Genomic DNA, 8,542 nt, shown 5'->3' on the forward strand with positions numbered 1-8,542 from the left:
GGGTCCCTCCCCAGAATGGCCTGCCCGACCGCAAAGAACATCATCAGGCTTAAACTCAGTCGAGTCGACGGCGGTCGAGTCCCTGTCGCCACCGAGTGTAGACATATTAAATGTTGGGGCTCAATTTAACAATTAAAAAAATTAAGTTACACAAACACACAAAATTAAGTCATAAAAAACTTAACTTCAAAGACCGTAAAAATACAAAAAAGAATTTAAATGCACGATACCGTAGCTGTACGAGTATATGAAGTCCAAAAGTCCACAAAACTTGCTTGGATTCTTCGACTTGAATCTTCAAGCACAGATCGATTGTCTTTAATTTTCTTTCTTGCCAATGAATGTCAAAGTTATTTTTCTTCAGTACCAAACTGAGAAGAAATGTCTTTAATTTTCATTTGCTTCTGTAGACTACCAACCAACAAGATCTTCTTTTATTATTTTGCTTTAATTTCTTCTTGACCTACCAACTGACAAGAACTCGTCTTTTATTTTTTATGGTCACAGCGGTAAACCATAATCTCTTTGTGGGAAAATTGTAACATAAAATTCCCGAATCCGTTCGTCTGAATGTAATGACCGAACAAGAAACACTCCTTTGAAACGTCTATTCAAACTTGTATTTCTGTAAAATTAGCCCGCGGCTATCGAAATCGAGATGCAACGCCGTACACCTCTAAAAAACTGTCACTACAGAACAAACTACTTAGATAAAAGACGGAAAATTTGTCCAGCTAACAAGCACCAAGCAAACAGTTAAACTTGCGACTGACTCAGTGCTTCCACTTTTACAAAGCTAGATTACCACTTGTATTACCACATTTGTCCTCAAATTACCACATTTTTTACTGTGATTTTCTTCCCGATTTTAAACGTATTTCGACTTACTTTTACATTAACAAAGTGGCTATTTTTACCCACTTGTTGCCATGGTTACAATCAAGTGTTGCCAGAGTTAGGATTAAAGTTAGGAAGGGTTACACTTAGGAATAAGGTTAGGGTTTTAATCTTTACCCAGAACTAAAAAAAATTCCAAAATGCAAGTTTTTGTTTTCAACAGCTTTAAACTTTTCTCAAATTACGACAGAATTCCTTATCTGACAAAGCTATTATTTGGCTATATTTACACTATATAGTGTAAAATAAGGTCTAAAACAACTACTCAGTTTATTAATAGTACCGGTTATTATCAGTTATTAAAACGTCCAAAATAAGTAAGTTCCAAAATGTAAGTAAGAAAAAATCCCAAAATGCAAGTTTTTGTTTTCAACAGCTTTAAACTTTTCTCAAATTACGACAGAATTCCTTATCTGACAAAGCTATTATTTGGCTATATTTACACTATATAGTGTAAAATAAGGTCTAAAACAACTACTCAGTTTATTAACAGTACCGGTTATTATCAGTTATTAAAACGTCCGAAATAAGTAAGCAAAGTACTGTACTTGACACCGCAGCTAGAATCTGAAAGACATCTTGACTATGAATATGATCATTGATCACATTGTCACCCTATGTTCAAAGTCAAAAGTCAGGACGCATTCCAAAATCAAACCGAAAACAGTGGAACATGCTAGTCACATGCTATTATAAGTAGTTTTTTACATATCTGTTCGATTTCGGAAGACAACAGTTCAAATGCTCTTATTTATTGATAGTAGGCCTATTTTATGACAAATGTTCAAAATGTATAATTTCCACATTTTGGCAAAATTTCCACACAAAATTTCCATATTACCACTAAATTACCACAAATTTTTCATTACCACATTTTTACCACAAGCATGATAAAAATTCCACAATTGTGGTAATTACCACAAAAGTGGAAGCACTGGACTGACTTCCAACAAACAATTTATGAATGACTAGAATAATTTGCGATATCTCAAATGCACGTACACAGTAACTGTGACGCAATAATGCAAGACATTGTCACGCAATTCAAACCCGTGTTCAAAGCGGCTGATGCACTATTTCATCAGGTCTTACGACCGATGGTGCAATATTTGGACATTTTCTAGCAATTTCCATGACGTAAGATGCCAGCTAGGTTAAGTAGACCATAACGGTTTTTATATGACGTTTGATTTGGTGAAAATTGTCGGGAACAACGAGTCAGTTCAATCATGTAGCCTAACTTATAGTTAAAAATCGATTTCTAGAAGCTAGACCATCTTCAGTTAAGCTCATTCAAATAGAAGTATTCTAGTGGAAAATAGAAAGAAGTATTCTATTTGAATGAGCTTAACTGAAGATGATCTATAGCTGATCGAAATCGATTTTTAACTATGTATGATTGAACTGATTCGTTTGAAAATAAATTTCTTTGCATTAGTTATTTTTGTCATCAAATTGCTCATTAAATTATGTTGAATGGTAGCCTAATGTTGAACTCCTAGCCTAATTTTTCGCTTTCTTTTGTAGGTTTGGTGGCTGTGCATTTTTAAGATTATGTTTTTCAAACACTGTTTTATTGATGCATATTTTAAACCTTTTGGTTTTGTCATCTTTTGTTGGTGTAAAATTCGTGTGTTTACTTTATCGTTCTCTACATGTAGGCTATGCGCCAGCAATGAAAAATAAAATTGAATTGAATTTGTAGACTACACTCAACCAAACTACTTACCCAATTTAAACAACTACAAGCTGAATGGGATCAGTCAGTGGTGGATGTAGAAAAAAAATTGGGGGAAGGCAACAGATATTTGAAAGAATCGAAACTCGCAAGATTAAATAAGCAGTGAACAGTTTAGGTGTTAAAAAGAAACACTTATAGAAAAAGATCTAGAGATTTGACCCTAAATAATTTTGACAAAAATAAACTTTGTTTTGTTAGCTTTTTGTGTATTTTTAAGCCCAATAATAATGTGCTTTTTTGTAGTTAAACGAATTCATCAAATAAATATTGGATTTCTCTAGAGACTGATTGACAAGTTTTAGTTTGAATTTACGTTTTTAATGTTTTTTCTTTTACGGCCACAAAAGGATTTCAGAAAATTATTTATTGACGGTTTTCCACTCCCGAAACTACGCGTTTTCAATGCCACATGTCGGGTTAATAAGATGGGATTGAGTGAGTGGAAAATTTAGGCTAAATGATTAAATGTCTTCTACGAATCTTGGGAGGAGAGGCACGTGACTACGTGCCACTCTGCCGCTATAGGTGGAGACATGTAGTTTACATATTTTGTAACAAAAGATCATGCGCATGCTTTGTAGAATCAATGCAGCAACTTGCAAATCTAGTGATGCAGTAGTTTGATGTTTCTGACACACAAATTCAAAGCCAATTTTTGACAAACTTGTTCAATGTTGATTCAACTGTTCAATGCTATTGATGTCCATTCTGTAAACCACTAAAAATTCCAGGTGGTCCACCTGGACGACGTTGAGAATCACTGGTCCAAAGCATCCACTCATAGGCCTACCTAGCTGTAATTATTGCAGCAACATTCCGAGGTGGGAATGATATCTTGACTTCTATAATTGACTCATCAAACTTTTCTGTTTTTGTGAACCACCCCAGCAAATTGTCCACTTGAAGCAGTTGACGGCTCGTATCATCACTATAAGCCTTGCTACTCAATGCAACAAACAGTGTGCCAGCCTCATTTTCTTTATCATAAATAATTACATTTTATAACATTTTAAGCATCCATTAATCTTGTCATTGCATACCGTACTCAATTTCTTTAATGCCGAGTCGACAGTGAAGAAACTTATTAGTTATCTTTTTACTTCAATTGATAAAAGTTGGACTGTTTTGTTTGTATTCCATTAATTTACATGTTACGTTTCTTCATTAGTAATTACGTAGTAGTCGATTATATAATTTGTTTAATTGTTTCCATGGTGGCGCTGGCGCAACATGCAATTGTTACGCCACAATACCTAAACTTGAAACCTTTGAAGAATTTTATTATTATTTTTACTCTTGACATGATCATACTGAGGATGCTGTGATAGCGAAATCGATTTATGATAAAAAATGAGGCTGGTACACTGTTTGTTGCTGTCACGGTTTCTTTCTATCTCTTACCAGGAAAAAGACTTGGAAAGGTTCAATGACGTAGTTTAATGGGTTATAACCGAAAAGCAGTCAATTAAATGTCAAATAGTTCTACTAGTGAAATGATATATGAAAGCGCTTGAAGGACTCCAACGAATGGTTTTTCAAATAACTCTAATTTCGAACACAAATTATATCAGCACCAATTCTCATCTACTTGTATTCAATTACTTCAAGTCTCAATCACCAATAATTTCTGCACCAACTACCAATCCACAACTCATAACACAACTCTCATAATCATCTCATCATAATAATGATTACGCAAACTACACCACTATTTATAGAAGGTTTGTTCGCTCTAGTAACTTCGAGAAGGTTACGTAATGATACATCATAGGACTCATTGTTCTGTCAAGTTGCATTAAATCGTAAACAACAGAAGTCTCTAGACTGTCACGTAGGAAAAACGATTCTAGAAAATACATTGCATAATAATGATTTCGCAATCAGTGATCCATTGGTAAACATCCTTGTGACATCATGACAAACGATATTTGCAATTGTGGAAAACAACAGAATGTTCGAAGTTCGCATCTTACAGAATGATCTAGAATTACGTTACATAACAACGATTTTACAATCAAAGGTTACTACTGGTCATTGACCGATAATAACATACCGCTTAAGAATTCCATAATTAAAACAGCACGCTCGATCAAGATACAAAGCAGCCCGTCGCGAGACCTCGCACATTGATTGTGACAGTTGCATTGATTTCTGTAAGTATGGGTTTATTGCAAAAAACAACTCCTCAAATCATCAGGGCGTATTAACTCATCAACGTTACAACCAAAAGATGCCCAGCTAACCGGACGTAATGAACTCAATCACATCATGATTCGGAACATAAAATTAAACTACCACCCCAACTGAACTGGTACCATGACTTTCAAGAAAAAGGAATCCGTGGTGAACTGACTGAAAAAAATGCACCATCCAATCATTGGTTTAATTGAGAAACACAGTGTGATTGGAATGATCCAGGCGATGCATCTAAGTTGATCTAACCACAATGTGGCGTGCGCCAGATGCACAACTCTAGAAAGGCGTAAAGCTACATGTATGTGTATCAAGTTTCTGATTGCAATAGAACGCACAATTACTGCTAGCCTTTCAAATTCCTAATGCACGACACAAATAAATTCTTATAGCAAAACCGCAGGGACCCAAAGGCCTCCAGGTTTCACAACGGCAATAAGACGCAAGGAAACATAAATAAAGCCGCAGGAGCTACATACGTCATGGTGCCATCACATAAGTTTTGTTTTTGAGATTGTAGGATTTAGAATAATCATGTTGAAATGATGTTGGTGGCAAGCTTTTGTGATGTCATAACAAGCTGAAACGTTTCACAAGTTTGTTCCAATTTTTTGTAATATGCAAAATAAATATATTTACCCATAGGCCTATAATAGTTAATAACAGAAAAATAGTAGATATACAGCTATAGAAAAATAGGCATGTAAGAAGTCAACATGGATCATAACATTGAATATTATCAAAATTTATACCAAAATAGAATTCGAAAGAAGCGAAATAACGATTCCTTCTGGACTTTAGTCGAGTGCACTTCCTGTATTTTTGTCACTTTGTTGATGTTTTGGTTGTTGAGCTCACCATTCTCAACAAGCTAAACAATTGCGGTCATTATAACAACTGGGTGGGTATAATTTTTATTTGGTGTTTAGCTTTAACTTAGAATTTCTGTGTAAAACTTGGTAGGCTATGAACTAAAATGCATTTTACTTGAGCAGGCTATGTCAGTTGCAGTAAGCCTGTGATAGAAGTAAATGCCTAAATGGCTTTCTCTAAAAGATCTTTTCATCTCGAAAACTCTGTTGTAAACATTTGTTAATAACTGCATTTGTCAAAGGCTTGAACTGAATACCATGGTTAACACAGTTAACACAATTAGACCAATTACATTCTTTTCGTTTCAATTGCATTAGCCTACAATTAATCCATCAAAATTTTTAATTAGATCCAGCCTACATTACAATTACACTGTTCCGAAATTTCAATTAGCCTACTTCTAGACAGTGACGTAGCCAGAAATAAAATTTTAAGGGACAAAAGAATCTGTTGGGGGAGCAAATATTTTAATGCTTCAAATAAAAATATAGCTAGCTAACTGAATGTTGTCCTTGTTTACCATTTATGATTCACAAACAACGTCGCCGTTTGTTCTTCTTCAAATGTTGCAAAATAGCTTCTTTAACAATGTTTTGCTGAGTTTTCTTTCTATGGAAAGCAAGATTAGTGCTGACAATCTCTATGTGCTCATTTGAGCTCGTAGTCGGGTTTTGATTCGTTTCACTGAGGAAAACATACTCTCAACGGAAAGTGAGGTTGTGAAAGTAAAGTTGTGAAAGGTTGTGAAAGTAAGATATGATAGAGCTCATGCAAGTTTGGAAATACTTCTTTTTCAGCTAGATCAAACACATTCATTAAGGAGAAATTTACTGCTTGTTCATGACGCAGTAAATAGTTTCTGTAAATAACGCGCTTAAAGTCAGGAACGCAAATATTATAGTAAGCAGAATATTTGAGCAGATCTTCATTCATAAAGTTGCTCTTAGAGGGAAGACAAGCTCTGCCAGTTTCATTGACTGACAATTATTGTCAGTAAATCTACAGCGTCGGATTTAACCTCCAACTTGTAGAAGTAATGTCAACTGCCCTCTTCAGTAGTAATTTTGTGTGATTGGCACAAGCCATGATTGGTACAGGCCCACCCAGATTGATAGAGGGCCCACCCAAAATCAGATTCAGGTAAAAAAAAAACATTAATGTTTAACACTAGAACAACCAAGTGGCACTGAATTGTCTGTGGCATCACTATTTCACAGCATTTGTAAGAGATATTCCAAGTTTTTGTATGCTGGCCCGCCGTGGCATTATTGGTGAACGCTCACCAAGATATTTCCTAAGCCCACCCATAAATTACGTTCTGAATCCGCCACTGGTACATACTCTGGTATATTCAGCCAAAAAAGTTTCTCAATTTTCTAATTACTAAGTGCTGAAAATGAACAATTAAATTATAGTAAAATGTGCCCCCGAGGTCAAACCCCATACGACAAACGGGTCATTTCTACATGGTAAAAAGCTGATGCACTGGAGCTTATTTTGGACTATTTAATCAACGAACAACCTACAAACAACACAATCACATAAGCAATAAGCACTAGAAAAATGCTTTTATTGTGAAATTTAATTTAATTTTAATATGAAATTCAAATGTGTTTGGTGTTTATTTCAATCTTTTTAAATTCCTTATTTTTCTAAATTTCCAGAAAACTTTAAAACACTAGACAAGCGTTTTGTAGATGCCACGGGTGTTGGTGCAGTAGTTTTTCTCAATATCCGTTGATTCTTCAACATAACGAGCCAACGTTGTTTGTAGAAAAAGTTTTGATATTTTTTTGCTGACTTTCGAACAGAGATATTTTGTAACCTGTGGGTGAAAAAAACAGCAGAAGAAAAATGTTTAAAATTTACTTTCTACCCTGTAAACCATAATTTCCTCCATGAAAAAAATTACAGGACCCAGCAAGGAAGATTTCCAAGTAGTCTATCTAAGCTTATAAAATCCTTTTCTGAATGAACTTGAAACGAAAACGCAGCATAGAGTACAGAAATCGTTTCATAATAACGCCTCCTTTAAAATAAAAAAATCTTTGTTTTATTCTTGATTGTTTTTCCATGAATTTTTCTGTTGGTAAGCTAATTTTGTTAGTTTTGTTTGTGCCAAATGAAATCTATTAACCTAAGCAAATAATTACGTTTTGTTATTTAAGTTTGACATGGAGAAGGAAAGGAGTTGTCACCGAGTTTGTCATTGCTGTCACTCGGGCATTCGTCACAGGAAGACAAAAGACAATCAGCTTTGGAGCATGATACAGTTCATATCATTTTGTGCTACATCTTTTGTGGTGTTTTGGTTTCTAAGCTTGCCTCTTTAGCAGCCTACTTAATATACAAGCTGAAGTTGTACTGTAGTTGTTTCTGGTAAAACAAAAGGGTCGACTTGCCTTCGTTGAGCAACTCAACATCGGTAGGCCTAGCTCTCACTCTCGCATGTAAGGCAACGTCGACGAACGGGTGTGACGACTAGTCACCCTCTCCGCATATTAACACCTAGCTGTGTTGTTATAGACAAAGTATGCTTAAGTAATATCCGAAATAAAATTATAAGTTTGAAATTTGGGTATTTGCTACACTGTAATCTCCTTCGCTTTTTCCTTACTGCGTAGGCCTACACTTGAAACTCGCTTTGCATAAGCTGATTCCAATGTCTTGACTCAATTTTAAATTTATTTGTATGAGCCAATTCTAAGCAAACTCGCAAAAAAATTGACTGTAGGAAAGTGAGGAAATGCATTTCTTGAATGAGTGCTTGTGTTTGCAGCTTTGCTAGTAAGAACCAATAGGCTGCCAATGTGACAGTTACACTAAAATCTCATTTAG

General features: G+C 35.1%; 1 long non-coding RNA gene across 1 annotated transcript; it reads left to right on the forward strand.

The window, feature by feature from the left end:
* The first annotated feature begins 5,465 nt into the window (after window positions 1-5,465).
* Window positions 5,466-8,073, forward strand: LOC145769642 (uncharacterized). Its single transcript, XR_014289028.1, has 2 exons — window positions 5,466-5,732; window positions 7,873-8,073. It is a non-coding gene; the product is annotated as an uncharacterized LOC145769642 (long non-coding RNA).
* Window positions 8,074-8,542: the final 469 nt, after the last annotated feature.

This window comes from Aplidium turbinatum, chromosome 4, assembly GCF_918807975.1.
Source record: "Aplidium turbinatum chromosome 4, kaAplTurb1.1, whole genome shotgun sequence".
Taxonomy (NCBI): Eukaryota; Metazoa; Chordata; class Ascidiacea; order Aplousobranchia; family Polyclinidae; genus Aplidium; species Aplidium turbinatum.